General features: G+C 42.0%; 1 long non-coding RNA gene across 5 annotated transcripts in view; it reads right to left on the reverse strand.

The window, feature by feature from the left end:
• Positions 1-2424: 2424 nt before the first annotated feature.
• Positions 2425-16973, reverse strand: part of LOC128348778 (uncharacterized) — a 49681-nt gene continuing 35132 nt past the window's right edge. The window contains exons 4-6 of one of the 5 annotated variants that reach the window (XR_008318323.1): positions 9610-9700; positions 4128-4269; positions 2425-2551 (exon numbers count right to left, since the gene is read on the reverse strand). This is a non-coding gene — a long non-coding RNA (uncharacterized LOC128348778). Of the gene's footprint in view, positions 2552-2664; positions 4270-9609; positions 9701-16973 lie in introns of those variants that run through there. The other 4 variants (XR_008318326.1, XR_008318325.1, XR_008318324.1 and 1 more) reach the window with 4 other exon arrangements.

Raw genomic sequence — 16973 nt, forward strand, 5'->3', positions numbered from 1 at the left:
AAAGGGTTTGTCTTGGTTTAAAATACACTTGTAGTACAGCAAATGGAGATTCTAGCTATCATGTAAAATAAATCAGGTAACCGCATTTTGAACAGTTGTTCATGGTACACTGGCCTCTTGTTCCTTGCTCTTCAGCTTCTCAGATGCAGCTGTTAACTTTTTCTCACCCAGCTACACAGCCAAGACCACTAGGGCTTATTATTATTGTTTTGATAGAATAAATCATATCTACTAATGAAAGACGCTGCACAGAAATATGCTTGCTTTCGCAAACAGACTCACAAGGGATCATATACAAACCCTGTTCTTCCTTTGAATTTCAATTTTTTCCCATTAGAAAGTTGTCTTTTAATTGTATGAAACCTTCAGAAGGCATTCTTTTCCCAAGTAAAATAAAAGAATATGTTTTAGAAAAGAACTTTTGGGGAAAGTTATAGTGGGATGGGAATATATAATTTGTAAATCACATTGTTGGTTTTCTTAGTTTTTGCTAGACCTGAGTTCAAATCCCCATGTAGCCATGATTCTAGCTGGGTGACTCTGGGCCAGTCACTTCTCTCTCAGTCTAACCTACTTCACAGAGTTGTTGTGAGGAGAAACTTAAGTATGTAGTACACCGCTCTGGGCTCCTTGGAGGAAGAGCAGGATATAAAATGTAAATGTAAATAATAATTTTGGTCATGTAGTACATTTAGAGTTGCCATATGGAAAAAAGGACAGGCCTTTTCCACTTTTAAGAAATGCACAGAATTGGGAATTTCAGTGGATGCAGCTTGTCATGCAGCAGGAAAGAAAAGTTGCACCTGCTGTAATTTCCTCTGCTGTGCATTTATTAAAGGTACAGGATTCCTGTCCTCTTTTCTATATGGTGACCATAAGTACAGTAATGATAAAAGTGGAATACAAAAGTAACCCAATTTGCTAACCCCACCTTTTCCCCCCTCAATCCTGTAGCCCAACTGGAAATGGAATGTCAAATCTGGCATTCTTTCTGACTAAAGTGTAAGTGTGTGTGTGTGTGTGTGTGTGTGTGTGTGTGTGTGTGTGTGTGTGTGTGAGAGAGAGAGAGAGAGAGAGAGAGAGAGAGAGAGATATCCTGGCAGAAACATTTGATTCCTATGAAACTCTTCAAAATATTTTCCTAATGCCCCATAGGGAAAGTCTGAAGGTACACAAAAATAAAATAATATCCCACACAATTGTTTCCCAGTCTGTGATATGTTCCTTGAAAAGCACTGGATTAGTAACCAAAAGTATACTTTGTGGGGAAATAAATCATTTGTAACTTAGTATTCAGGAACTACACTGACAAAAACCAGTGAAATTACATATCGACCACATTTGTACTTGTAGTATAATTGCATGGTTCACACATTTCTGGGTTGTTTCTTATTTTATGGTTTAATACCAGTCTCTAGAAACATATAAATATATAATGTGGTGAAATATGATATGTAGCAAGATAGCGGAAGCAGTTCTATATCATTGCTTTTCTTGCTGAGTCATTACACTGGCACAGGAGTGCCTTTGTGTATGGGTGGAGAGGTAGAACAGCATTCTGTCATATTGTTTCCCCTGGCCTTCCTCCGATCTTCCAAGTTTTCTCAATACTTTCCTTTGTACTATTTGTGCTACAACAGGCATTTTAAGGCTCAGAAGTGCCTACTGAACAAGTGTATCAGTTTTTTAATGAATCCATGGGGAAGTTATGGGGAGCAGAATTTGAAAAGCACACATGAAACCCAAATACCATGTTTGCTCTCCCCCACTCCATACTTACAACTAATCGGTGAGGCCTGCCGTTGATTGGGTGAAGTCATTTTGCTTACACTGCTTCAAAAGTCCAATAAATGAAATCCAGAAGGCCCTCTAATATAGTGGGGATAATGTTCGCAGAAAAATTGCAATATTGGAATGCTTGACCTAACCAAAAAGGGGCTTAGGTTCCTTAGTTAAACAATCCATTCTCACGGTGAGAGTAGATGGCGCAGCCTGTGCAGAGAGAGTAACTATTTAAACTGTAAACCTTCCCATGGATCAGCTGAGAAATGTGGGGAAGTGTAAAGTGTAAATAGCCACTCCCCTGGCTTCTCTACTAACATGCAGCAGAGAAGTTTAAAGAAGCATTGCAAGAGGTGAACGTGAATAGAGCCAGTGCCTCTTGCACCATTTCTTTAAATCTGTCCATGCACCAGCTGAGAAGTGGGGAGAGCAGCTATTTAAACTGTATACCAATTTAGTTGGAGGAGCAGAAAACCATAAATAACCGAAACTGTCCCCTGTTATAACTAAATTGATAAACAAGGAGGTGGTCCATGAATGGGCAAAACAGCTATGAGGGATACCAATATACATCACAGAATGTTTTATTAGTGTGTCTGCAAAAGGGAAGTAAAAGAAAAGAAATGTGTAGGATTTCAACTTCAAACACTATTTCTTTTATTGACTAATTACCATATATAGTAAATTTGAATCTGAGAAAGATCTTCTGATTCTCTTGGGCATGATGTCAGTTTTGGAATTGTTGATCTGGTTACTGAATGTTAAAATTCTGTTGGGAACAATAACAGTTTCGATCTGATGATTATATTTAGAATTTATTTTTAAAAACACACACACACAAAATCCCCCCCCCCCAGCACATTTGGGTGTAAAAAAGAAGTGCATTCAGCTAACTTCAGTGACAGGATAGTTAGTGTATGCAAAATTTGGTGTCTGTTAGGTCACTAGGAAGTAAGACTTTATTTTGCACCAGCCAACCAGCCTTGATGACCTTTCATGGGCATGTCAAAATAAATGTTTTGAATTTCTGCATATTCAGAAAATCACTCTCATTAGGTTCTATAGTAATGTCAGATTCACATGTACCCAGTTACAACCAGGCAAAAACATTCTATTGAATGATAGTGAGGCAAGAGACGGGGGAAGAGAAATCTCACAGCTTAGCCAACTGGAGTGGATTGAGGCGGAGTCATGTACTTTTATTCCTTTCTCAGTGTGTGCGTGTGTGCACGCATGCGTGTACATACACACTGAGATAAACAATTCTGACCTTTAGATAGATGAAGAGAGGGGGAGAAACATGCTCACTAGGGCCAACAGAACTAGGGCCAACTGAAGAACTGCAGCCATGGAGGAGATGGAGACAATTACACCTGGTTGGTGGAGAATGGTTGACAAACCTTTTGGCTGAGCAGTGTAAAGCTACTTCACAGGATTGCTGTTGGGGATAATCAAGGAGTGGAAGGGAATCACATGAGCAGTGCATTATTATCTTGGGCTAAGCTACCCCACAGTGCTGTTCTTGGACATAAGTCGTAGAGGTTTTTATATCCCGAGTCCATGCAAGTAGTTGCATGCCCTGTTATTGCATGTGTAACCCACTATTTGCCTATGATCCTAATCACGATTGTTATCATGGTTATATGATTAAAATATTTTTTTAAGACAACCACAATGCAGCTGTCATACAATGAAGTAAGTGGACATTCTCCAAAGTATAAGCATAGGCCACTCTTGTTATGTAATGAAGCACAGAACAATAGTTAATTTATTCTTTTATCCCAATTAAAATAAGCCACAATTATTTGACTTTGTCAAAGTTGTGGCTTGTTTTAAACCCAAGCACTCGTGTCTGCCTCTTTATTACACCTGGCAATGCTAAAGCAGTATTTTCACTTTTCTTATACTGAATATACTTTACAGGGATAGTTGTGAATGTGACAACTTCAACTGAACTGCAAAAAGCAAGGAAATCTGAAGGTCCATTATATTCACATAGGGCACTGATGCTACCTGAACAACGAATACAACTGAGACTAGTCATTCTCTTTCTGCCAACTCCAGAAATTAAAATGTTTCTGTCTTTCAGTATAGTTGAGCCTACAGGTGATACAGTAGTAGTAAATTCCTTGTATTTGTTTTGGCTTCCCCACATTTAGGCAATGAAAACACATTTTAAACTTCATCTCTGTCAGTCCCTGAAAGGAAGATCTTGTGGACGAAGTCTGTTATCATCATACATGCTGTCTCTCACCACTGTAGTTTATTTTGAAAAGGGTGTAATTTACATCTCAGACAATGATCACTTGTGTATAGAGCAGCTCAGTGTTCTATAATAGCTATACCCCATTAAAGGAGCCAGAAGGGGAACCACAGTGACAGCAATGGTGGCCAAACCCATGGTCCAGATTGTTAGACTGCAACCCATTGGCAAGGAACTGCTTTTGTTTTTCTGTTTCTTTCTTTCTTTCCTCCTCCTCCTCCTTCCTGCAAAAAGATGAAAATTTTCAAATATTACATATTTTAGGGTTAAATATGACATACCATTTGTGCATGAAATACTAATTTGAGACTTCAAAGGATCATTTCAGGGACCCAAGAATGAGCTCAATAATTACATTAAAATGTAAACAGCAAAACTTAGATTATTTGCTAAAGCGATTCTATAGTAAATGCAAATGCAGATGTCTTTTTATGACAAATGTGGCAAGATCCACATCACAGATCTTATTCAAGTAGAAGATTAGCTGACCTGACTATCTAAAATGGGAAAAACAAGCGTCTGAATCTGTTCCTATATAAACAAGAATGATGCTCTTATTAGACCTGGCCAGGTGGATGTAAGAGCAAAAATAGTCTTTGAACCTTTGAAGAGTTAAGACTATTTTGGGATGCACAGTTCAATAATGATGTGATCTAATGGGTCTAGGGTTACCATATGGAAAAGAAGACAGATCTCCTGTACCATTAATAGATGCACAGAAGAGAGAATTTCAGCAGGTGCAGGTTTTCTTTCTGCTGCTTGACAAGCTGCAGCTGTTGAAATCCCCTCTTCTATGCATTTCTAAAAAGTTCAGAAGACCTGACATCTTTTTCATATGGCAACCCTATATGGACACTTGCTGGGACTAAGCCCCATTGAACACACAGACTGACATCCAGACTAATCCTGCACTAGTGCAATGAACAAAGGTGCACATGCACAAGAAGGTGGTGTAGCTGAGTAGATGCTCAAAGCTGTGCAATCTCTTGTGATCTAGGTCCATGTGTGCAAGTGTTGCACTTACACAACAAGGAGAGTGGATAGCTTTGCCTCATTCCCTGCAACATATATCAACTGAGACAGAGGTATCTCAGCAAGAAGCACACCACAGGTTGTACAAGCACTCCCCATTGCACCCATGCAACACTAGTCTGGAATTCAAGCTCCCAACTTAGTGGAATTAGCTAGTGTAACATTTTTGCACTAGTGCTATGTTCATCTGGATGTCAGTCAGTGGGTCTTGCTTCTGAGTAAACATGCATATGATTCCACTGTTACACATGCCTTGGAGTGTATGTGGCGGGGAGAGGGACAGGAATCCTGCATTTGCTTGACAAAAGGGTTTCCAGCAAATTGGTTAGGGCAAAAAGAGCAATAGATGGTCAGGAGATCAGGGAAGAACCTTTGTGCAGCCTTTGTTACTGGATGAGAAGTGGTGACACAGGATTTGAGGAAGGCTATAGACCACTTCAGACATTATAGAGGGCAGCCACACCACTGCCCTGCCCCACCCCACCACTACACCCCTTTATGCCCAACGAACATGCTTATGGCACCATTAGTCTGAAGGGATGCCACTGTGTGTTCAATGGTAATTCCGTGAGTGGCAACCTGTATAGGTCATGGAATCACTGTTGGATCATGGAATCACTGCGTGGCTGAGACGCTGGTGCCGGGAGGAGGGGTTTAGATTTGTTAGGCCCTGGGATACATTTTGAGGCAAACAAGGCCTCTACCAAAGGGATGGGCTGCACTTGAGCCAAGATGGAACCAGACTGCTGGCACTTAAAATCAAAAAGGTTGCAGAGCAGCTTTTAAAATAATGCCTGGGGAATAGCTGACAGGAGCTTGGCAGTATCTGGTTTGGCAAATGCCATTCCCTAAGGTGCAAGGGTGTAAAAGATTCAGATAAAACAGAACAAGACAGAGCAGAACGGCATAAAGAGCAGACTGAAGGCTGTGCCAGCTGGTCAAAGAGTCAAAAGAAAGATAGCAGACACCAGGGAAGAGATTCAGCATATAGGTGCTTATATGCCAATGCCAGAAGCTTCCAAGCCAAGATGGGCGAGCTGGAGTGCTTGGTTGCTAACACAGAAATAGATATAGTGGGCATAACAGAAACATGGTGGAACAGTGAGAACCAGTGGGACACTGTTATCCATGGATATAAATTCTATAGAAAGGACAGAGTGGGGCACCTTGGAGGTGCAGTAGCACTGTATGTTAAAGAAGGGATAGAATCTAACAAAGTAGAGAACCTAGGTGGACCCGAGCCCTCCACAGAAACCCTGTGGGTGACAATGCAAGGCCTGAAAGGAAATGTGCTACTGGGGACGTGCTACTACCCGCCAGATCAAAACGCTGACAGTGACTGGGAGTTGCAGGAGGAAATCAGGGAAGGGTCAAGGAGATGCAGGGCAGTAATAATGGGTGACTTCAATTACCCACACATAGACTGGGTAAATTCACAGTCCAGTAATGACAGAGAGGTCAAATTTCTAGTTGGTCTTAGAACCAACCAGAGAGAAGGTGACCTTGGACTTAACCCAGGAGCTGGTGCATGATGTCAGTGTCATCAACCCTTTAGGGAACAGTGACCATAGTGCAATCAAATTCAGCATACATGTGGGGAGAGAATCACCAAGGAAATCTAACACAGACACTTTGAATTTCAGAAGAGGAAACTTCTCCAAAATGAGGAGAATGGTGAAAAGAAAGCTGAAAGGAAAAATCAGGAGAATCACTTCGCTCCAGAATGCATGGAGTGTACTCAAAACCACAATACTAGAAGCCCATTTAGATTGTATACCCCAAAGGAGGAAAGGTACCACTAAGTCCAGGAGGATGCCAGCATGGAAACAGGTACCGTCAAGGAAGCCATAAAAGGGAAGTAGACTTCCTTCCAAAATTGGAAGGCCTGTCCAAATGAAGAGAACAGAAAGGAACACAAACTATGGCAAAAGAAATGCAAAGTGACAATAAGGGAGGCAAAGAGAGAGTTTGATGAACATTTAGCTAAAAGCATCAAGGGGAATAACAAAAACTTCTTTAAATATATCAGAAGCAGGAAACCTGCCAGGGAGGCGGTTGGACCATTAGACAATGAGGGAGTGCTAGGTATTATTAAGGAGGATATGGAAATTGCAGAGAAGCTAAATGAGTTGTTTTCGTCCATCTTCACGGCAGAGGATACTGAGCATATACCTGTTCCTGAACAAGGCTTTTCGGGGATGGAGGCTAAAGAACTGAGTCAGATAGATGATCTAAACTGTCTGGAAATACTGAAAACCAACAAATCACCAGGGCTGGATGGCATCCATCCAAGAGTCCTCAAAGAACTCAAATGTGAAATTGCCATCCTCCTTGCTAAAATATATAACTTATCCCTGCAATTGGGCTCTGTACTGGAGGACTGGAAAGTAGCAAATGTAACAGTGATTTTAACAAAGAGATCCAGGGGCGATCTGAGAAATTACAGGCTGGTTAGCTTAATGTCCGTTACAGGCAAATGGATGGAAAGCATCCTCAAGGATAAAATTGTAAAGCATGTAGAAGAACAGGCCCTGCTGGGAGAGAACCAGCATGGCTTCTGCAAAGGTAAATCTTGCCTCACCAACCTTTTGGAGTTCTTTGAGAGTGTCAACAAGTGGATCAAGGTGATCCAGTTGACCTAGTATACCTGGACTTCCAAAAAGCTTTCAACAAAGTTCCTCATCAAAGACTCTTGAGGAAACTTAGCAGTCGTGGGATAAGGGGACAAGTACATGTGTGGATTGCTAACTGGTTGAAAGACAGGAAACAGAGGGTAGGTATAAATGGAGAGTTTTCACAATGGAAGGAAGTAAGAAGTGAGGTCCCCCAAGGATCTGGACTGGGATTAGTGCTTTTTAATTTATTCATAAATGATCTAGAAGTAGGGTTAAGCAGCGAGGTGGCTAAATTTGCAGATGATACCAAACTCTTTTGGGTAGTGAAATCCAAAACAGATTGTGAGGAGCTTCAAAAGGATCTCTTCAAACTGGGTGAGTGGGTGACAAACAGCAAATGTGGTTTAGTGTTGGCAAGTGTAAAGTGATGCACATTGGGATGAAAAACCCCAACTTCAAGTATACATTGATGGGATCTGAGCTGTTGGTGACTGACCAGAAGGATCTTGGGGTCAAGGTGGACAGCTCGTTGAAAGTGTCGACTCAATGTGCGGCAGCTGTGAAAAAGGCCAATTCCATGCTAGGGATCATTAGGAATGGGATTGAAAATAAAACTGCTAATATTATAATGCCTTTATACAAAATGATGGTGCATACAATTCTGGTCACCACATCTAAAAAAGGACATGGTAGAACTGGAAAAGGTGCAGAAGAGGGCAACCAAGATGATCAGGGGCCTAGAGCACCTTCACTATGAGGAAAGACTACACCTGGGACTATTTAGTTTAGAAAAAAGATGACTGCGGGGAGACATTATAGAGGTCTATAAAATCATGCATGGTGTGGAGAAAGTAGATAGAGAGAAATTCTTCTCCCTCTCACATAACACTAGAACCAGGGGTCATCCCATGTAATTGATTGCCAGGAAATTTAGGACCAACCAACGGATGTACTTTTTCACACAACGCATAATCAACTTGTGGAATTCTCTGCCACAAGATGTGGTGACAGCCAATAACCTGGATGGCTTTAAGAGGGGTTTGGGTAACTTCATGGAGGAGAGGTCTATCAACGGCTACTAGTTGGAGGGCTATAGGCCACCTCCAGCCTCAAAGGCAGGATGCCTCTGAGTACAAGTTTCAGGGGAGTAACAGCAGGAGAGAGGGCATGCCCTCAACTCCTGTCTGTAGGCTTCCAGCGGCATCTGGCCGGACACTGTGCGAAACAGGATGCTGGACTAGATGGGCCCTTGGGTCTGATCCAGCAGGGCTCTTCTTATGTTCTTATTATGACATGTGTATGGTGGCACCCGTTCAGACAAATGGCGCCATAAGCATGTTGGTTGGGTGTGAGGGGGTGAATGACAGCAATGGGCCAGGATTTCCTCCCTGCTTTCCCCCTTGTAAACATGAGCACATCTGCTCCCTATATTGTCTGAAGAAGGCTTATCTAGACCTGGGAATGGGCAGGACAGTGGAAGCTCCTTTTCTACAGCTCTGAGGCTTTTCACACAAGGGCGCATCCCTTAATTTGAGTACAGCTTTCTCTAAGTTGTTCATAGCTAATTAAGGAAGGGGAAGTGCATAAAAACTGCCATATTCAACACTTTTGCCTAGCAACCTTTGTACACACAGGCAAGAAAACAGATGCCTCAACAGGAAGCTCTCCATTGGTTGCTATACTGCAGACACGCACACAGCAGCAGCTCCCTAAAGCCGTTTATAGAAAAGTAAATTTGAAGCAAAATTAATCTTAGTAATGCTTGTGAAAGGTGAATTGTGGCTTTCTTCCCCATGGATTTTTTTTTTAAAAGAAAATTGTTGGAGACTTAAATAAGGCTTTGGTATGTCTGGATACTAATTGTTTAGATGTCTAGACAGTGATGATATTATTGCCAAGTTATGTACAGATACTCACTTTGTCACTGTTTCCAATGCTGCCTACATGGATTGCTTCATTCGGTTCTGTTGACATGTGCAAAAGCTCCCTGGATATTTATTTTTCTCATCTAAGAAGAAATAATGTAGATTTTTTTAAAAAATCTATTATACATATCTTTAAAATGTTGTGTGGATTTAAATGCAGGAAACAATATAACAGAAACAACAGCAAAGAAGAAGCCAGATTCCTGCCCTCTAAAGGAGACACTTCTGCCCGCAACTGGGATGGGGTATGACATCGGAAAGGAAAGCGGATCTGCTATTTGGCCTTAGCTGGCCGCTCCACCCTTTTCTGGCCATGCAACTGCTTGCTTGCCCAACCCTCATATCTCTTGAATAGGTGTGGGCTGGCCAGAGGGTGGGCTACGCCCCAGCCACAGCCTAGACTAGATGGACTAGAGAGAATATCTCCTCTCTGGTCCCTCAAGTCTAGGCGCCATAAGTATGAGAGCTGGTCTTGTGGTATCAAGCATGACTAGTCCCCTTTGCTAAGCAGGGGCCACCCTGGTTGAATAGGAATGGGAGACTGCATGTGTGAGCACCATCAAATATTCCCCTTAGGGGATGGAGCCACTCTGAGAAGAGCATCTAGATTCCAAGTTCCCTCCCTGGCATCTCCAAGATAGGGCTGGGAGATTCCTGCCTGCACCCTTGGAGAAGCCGCTACCAGTCTGTGTAGATAATACTGATCTAGATGGACCAATGTGACTCGGTATATAGCAGCTCCCTATGTTCCTATGCTTTATCTTGTGCTCTTGGGCCATTTAAAGAAGCTGGAGGTAGGACAAAACTCAATGTTCATCTTTCCTTTCCTTCTGTATGTGGGAACTGAAATGGCCAATAGTTGTAGGAGGGGCTTCTACCACCAGGAACCCTCTTGGAAGAAGACATTTCTAGTATTTTCATCTGGGAGAAACCTCAAGAAGGCTGTTGGGTTTCTGAAGCCCCTAATGTCTTAAGCCCGGATTTCTTTAGTTGTAAAAATACAACTGTTCTGTATCTAAGAAGTCGTTGTTGGTCATCTGTGAAGAGTAGAAAATCTAAAGGGTTGATTACAAAACTGTAGACCACATTCTGCCTGGTGATGCTACGTTTGTTCATGGCACTTTTGTACTTTGCTGTAGATTTCAGTTGATTGCCAGTTAACTGAACCCAGAAGGAATTTTGTTCATATCCCTAACTGGTCTCTGGCACCTGAGATTCTTGTTTTCCTCATAGGAAACACATGCACACACACACCCATCAAATTCTGTTGTTTTAGTCCTGTGGTCATAGTCCATTTGTTTCTGTTCTCCTTACACTGTAAATTTGTCATAACTGGTAATGGCACTTGGGTAGTAGGCAAGGACCAGTACCAATGTACTGACAGGGTCTGAGTCCCACATGCCATATTGGGGGAGAGATATGTTGCCTATATATTTGCTTACTTCCAGGGGCCAATTTTCCAGGTGGATGATCACAAGTGCCTACAGGTAGTTCATGCCATTTGCTGCCCTAGGCCCCTCCACTTCCCAGGTTCCTCCTTCAAGAGATGAGCTGGGGTTCATCTGGTGCTGAAGGGACAGCAGCAGAAGAGTGAATGAGTGCTGGTGCTGGAGAACCAGCAGCAATAGGAGTGGCTAGAGCAGGCTTCTGTCGCTGCCAGCTGGATCTCCGAATAGCTGTTCAGGCACACCCAGTAGATGAGGCTGGTGCAGGAGGAGGAGAGATGGAGTCAAGGCTAGTGAGGCAGGAAGCAGGGCTGGAAAGGGGTGGAGTTGCATCAGTACTGGCTCCAGGCAAGAGCCAGCAAGTGGCACTTTGCCTTTGCTTCAAACAACAAAAGGCTTTGAGCTGGCCCTGGCATAGAGGGTTGTCATGCCGGAACTGCTGGAGATTCTTGACAGCTGCTGATAGAGACATGAGGACTCTCCGTGCAGGGGCTCTATGTGATAAACTGTACTATGAATCCTGCAGCAGCTTCATTGGTTAACAATTTACTTCCAGGCCGAACTGCTGGTTCTGACCTTTAGAGTCTTGTATGGCTTGGGGTCAGGGTAACTTTCAGAACTTGTTCATTCATATGAACTTGCCAGGTCCCTCTGCTCTGTATTCCAGGTCCTGCTTGCAGCCCCGCCATTGACTGAGATCTGGTTGGTAAGGACCAGAGACAGGGCCTTTTTGGTTGTGGCCTCTCAATTCTAGAATGCCTCCTGAATGAACTTTGCAAAGCTCCCTCCGTCAGCATTAACTTAAGAAAAGAAAAGAAAAAAATACTTCTATTTTGGAGATGTGTTTTATAGTTGCTTCCCTCTCACAAACACAAAGTAATCATATGTAGATTTAACTAAAAGTTTATTCAGAAACAACTCAATTTTCTCTTTCTCCCTTCGCTCCCTTTGCCTTTCGGACTTCACTAGGCCGAACTGACTCCACCAGGCCGAACCAGGCCACAGTCTCTATAGGATCCCCACTGGGACAAACTTCTAAACAATAAAACGTAAAATATTACTGGATAGAATACAACAAGAGGCTTTTAAAAATATTCTTTTTCTGCTCTAGTGGATTTTTGGTTTGTAAATTTGGTTTTAATTGGGTTTAGTTAATTGAATATTATTATTTCATTTGTTTAATTGTTGTGAGCCACCCCACCAGTATTGCACTGGAGGAACAGGATAGAAATGTTTTAAATACTTTAAAAAATCAATTGTGCTTGCATTAGAAAAATTGCCATACCTAAGCTCTATCAACCTTCCTCCATATGCAGACTACCTCTTAGAGCCAGTTCACACATGATTCCAGCCTGTACATTGTCCATCCAGTGTGCATTAAATTGGGCCTCCATACTGCCTGTGAAACCATTTGGGGAAAGCCCTGTGCTTTGCATACAGAAGGTCCCAGATTCCATCCCTAGGGTTGCATGCCCTCCAGGATTGGTCTGGAGTCTCTCGGGATGAAATCCATCACCTGGTGATTTACATGGCCTGATATAATGAAAAATATCAGAGAGGGTGGGGAATATCCATGAATAGCTTCAGTCAGAATTGGAAACCCCATTGATCGCTGACATGACATCTCCAGGAAGGACTGGGAAAGATGAAACCTTGGAGAGTCACTTCCCAGTCAATACTTCATTAAATGGACCAGTGGTCTGACTCAGCTTCATCTGTTCTAAATGAGGGATATCCCTTGAAAAAACACCTAAAATAGTTCGGATGAAGAGATGTGCATTCATATGAGTTGGAGATATTTTGGGGACCAATAGGTAAATGTGAACAAACTATATTCCCCGCCTCCCGCCCACGTGCCTCTTCAATAGTTTTTAAGTCAATTGTTTAATAAATCCAAAAGTAACAAAGCCAGGGTTATTCATTACCAATACCCCAGCTTTGTGGTTTTTTAACATACAGAAAAGGGTTAGCTGTATTTCTTTTTGCAGAAAAACAGAGATTGGTATTTTTCTTTGCAGTGGCAAAACAAAAATTGTCTGCATTTTTCTGTTTCTGTAACTAGTTAGGAGTATGAAGTCACATCCTGTTCAGAACTCAGGATTTTGTGCTGTTGTTCACTCTGCTTTACTTACAGTCCCTATACAGCCACACTGGACAGTTTTCTTACTTTCATTTCCCCTTCTTGTTTCTTTCTCTGTGGCACGCATGTATGGATTACTTGTTTGTTATCTGCAGGCATGTGTCTTTGCTGTTCCTAACATCTCAGCAAGCTAGAATATTTAGTACAGATGCCAGGAGGGAGAGGCAAACCCTCCACCCAGGTCCTTCCATTTTAAGCTATGTACATAACATGGAGGTCAAGCCAAACATCAGATTGCAGAACCATCAAAAAAGGGCACATTAGTACATTTCTGCATGCTGTGGTGTTGAGATCATAAAGCAAAGCGATATGAGGAAGAATTCAAAGACAATGTGGACTAGTGCAGGGAGGTCATGCATTTTAACCATGAACTAATGTTAATCATGTAGTGTATACCGAAACTATTCACTCTTAATCTTTCTTGTGTATTTGTTGTTGGGGAAGATTAGTTGAATTAAAAAAAAAAAAAAGCCCTCCAAACATTTTGGTTTATGAAAAATAGCAAGAGCTCCTTTAGGTTAGTATTTAAATATTGTGGTTGAAATCAATTGGCTCTTGTGTGACAAGGCGGTACCCTCTAGATAACCATGTATGAAAAGGTATTCATTCACCATAATTCCTTTTTTACAGTGGTTTATTTTGTGGTTGAGCTTACTCCGCTTCAAAGAGGGCAGGACAATTTGGTACATTTGACCTTTCATTGGCCTTTCTTTTTAAAAAACTGGAAAACTTCTGCAGGATGAAGTATGAGAGTTCAAAATCAGTAACGCACGAAGGATGATGTGTTAAAGATTAAATATAACAATAAGAAACTAACACAAATGCTGCTTTTAAGCTCAGGAAATCCAAGTACTGCAAAACCAGAGAATGCTAGAAGTTGGAACTGCTTTCGTAACATCAGTTTACATGCCACGTTGTATAGATATTACTTTTTATCATGTTAATAAGTTCCACAAAGCAATGGTTAAAGATTAAGAGTTGTCAGGGTGGGGGGGAGCAAAACCAACATTATTTATAATATTATGATTTTTTAAAAGTTTGATAGGAGACTGAAGACATTATTGCTAAATTTTCTTGTTTTTCCAAAGGATCTGAAATCATGATCCAAAACATTTATTTGGGAATAAATCCTATTTATTTCATTGGAACGTATGTTCCAACGTTTCAGTTTGAGGTGCCAGTTATGTTGGAAGAAATACTTTCTCCATAATTTGGAAAGCAAAAATTACACATACATCATTCTAATTTTGAAGAATTTCTGCTTAAGTTCAGGAATGTGACTAGGCCTGTAGAATATTAACATCCTGCCCTGTTAGCTGCAAGGCCAAGTTCACACATCCATGTCTATCACTTGATGACTGCATTGCAACATCAACAGATGATATGCATACAAAAGAGCAATCACAGATCAAACATCACAGAGGTTTCATATCACCAACTAAATATGCAATGTTTTCCTGTGAAGATCATTCAAACATTTGACCTCAAGTCATGTTGAGTAATAATCCAATGAGATATCAAATCAAGTTTGTAAAAAACTGTATTTGCTTCTTTTTTTTAGCGGGGAGGAGTAACTGGCCCTATCTACCACTGGCCTGTGGCTGTTGCTGGTATCTATCTTATGTTTCTTTTAAAATTGTGAGCCCCTTGGGACAGATAACCTCTCTCTCTCTCTCTCTCTCCTTCTATGTACTTTGGGAACTTTTGTTAAAAAGCGGCATGTAAATATGTTGTAGAAGTGCAGACTGGCCCTAGTATGAAAGATGTTGTTGACTTCAATTGATGTCAGTTACTGAATTTGATAGGACTACCCATATGTAACTGCATGTGGAGGATTACAGATTAATATTACTGAAGCTTTTTAGGTTTGTGTTACATTGTTACCTGAGCCAAGCCTTTAGAATAAATTGGGCCATAGACAGAATAAATATAAAGACCAGATCTATTTTAGACTTACTTTTGAGCAGTCATTCACAAATCAAATGCCGTGCTGGGCTATAACCAACCACAGCATGGTGTTTGGGGACCAAGGGCAGTTTTCAATGCACGATTACATTAACATTAATTATAAAAAATATTAATGAAAGCAATTATTAGTTACTTATGACAAGGAACCCACAATTTTAATAAGGATAGTGGCCAGAAAATAGGCCCTGTCCCTGTTCAGTCAATCTAGAGTGCATGCCAGCTCTGAACAAATGTCAGGCCCTTTCCTTTCCCTAGATCACTGCTGCTTTCCAGTTGCAATCCTAGGCATGTTTACTTAGCCTCACTGGGGAAACTGTGGGGAAACTGAAGATCCAGGTCCACAGTTTGAGAATGCTCATTGATCCATCACTGTCTCTAGAGGCTCAAGTGGCCTCTGTGGCTCAGACCACCTTTTATAAGCTTTGGCTGATACGCCAATTCAACCTCACCTGGACAGAGATAGCTTGGCCACAGTTACTCATGCTCTGGTAAGCTCTTGCTTAGATTACTGCAATCCATTGTATGTGGGGCTGCTTTGAAAACGGCCCAGAAACTGCAGCTGGTACAAAATGAGGCTACCAGATTATTAACGGGGACTGGACATTTTGAGCATATTACGCCACAGCTTCTTCAGCTGCACTGGCTCCCGGCCCGTTTCTGGGCCCAATTCAAAGTCATGGTTTTAATCTTTAAAGCGCTACATAGCTTGGTCCTGGGCTACCTGAGAGAGTGCCTTGTCCCATTTGTCCCAACCCATACCTTAGGTTCTTCTTTGGACTCCCTTGCCCGAGTGCCCCCACTAAATGAGGTGAGGCGGGTGGCTACTAGGGAGAGGGCCTTTTTGGTGGTTGCACCCTGTTTATGGAATAGTCTCCCCAGTGAGGTTCACCTGGCTTCATCACTTTGTTCTTTTAGATGCCAGACCTTTTTGTTCACCCAGGCCTTTAAAAATTTGATTTTCAAATTTGATTTTTAACTGGTTTTAAAAGAGTTTTAAAATTGCTTTATGTTGTCTTTTGTACCCCACTCCCATTTAGTCTGTTATGATTTAATGTGTTTTTATCTTATGTTTTAATGCTGTGTTGTGAGCCATCCAGAGAACAATTGGTTATTTGTTTGTTTGATCGATTTGTATAACGCCCTTCCAAAAAATGGTTCAGGGCGGTTATGGGGCGGCTAACAAATAAAGCGTATTATAATATTTCTGAGTAACATGCATAGGGTGGCGTTATAAGGCAGTTTCAGAGAAAATAAAGGATGCCCTTTTCATGGAGAAGGGGGAGCTGACCCAAAGAGTGACCCTCTGCCTTTCTAGGATGCTGTTGCTGCAGGATATTCTTACCTGCAAGCTAGCAAAAAAAAAATCCAGCCCTCGGGCCTTATGTTGTGCAGGCCTGCTCTAGAACAGTGTTTCTCAATGTTTTTGGAGTCATGGACTGGTACATCCTTTGTGCACAGTTTTCAGGACCAGCAGTTAGGAAAGTGGGTCACCCCCCCTCTTGCTCCCACCCCAGGCACTCCTCCAAACAATTTCAAGCTATGCGGGCACTGCCCCGGGAGCTCTCCAGAGCTCATTTCTAGGCAGGCAGCCCTCACTGCTGGGATAACACTAATCTAGCTTCCTCAAAATGAATGTTATCCCAGCAGTGAGGGCTGCCTGCCTAGAAATGAGCTCTGGAGAGCTCCCAGCAGCGGTGGCCCCCACCGGCTTGAAATTGTTTGGTGGGGGGATTAATTCCTCATGGACCAGCACGGACCAACATTCAACTCCTCACAGACAGGTGGTTGAGAAACACTGCTCTA

The sequence above is a fragment of the Hemicordylus capensis genome, chromosome 3 (genome assembly GCF_027244095.1).
Source record: "Hemicordylus capensis ecotype Gifberg chromosome 3, rHemCap1.1.pri, whole genome shotgun sequence".
Taxonomy (NCBI): domain Eukaryota; kingdom Metazoa; phylum Chordata; class Lepidosauria; order Squamata; family Cordylidae; genus Hemicordylus; species Hemicordylus capensis.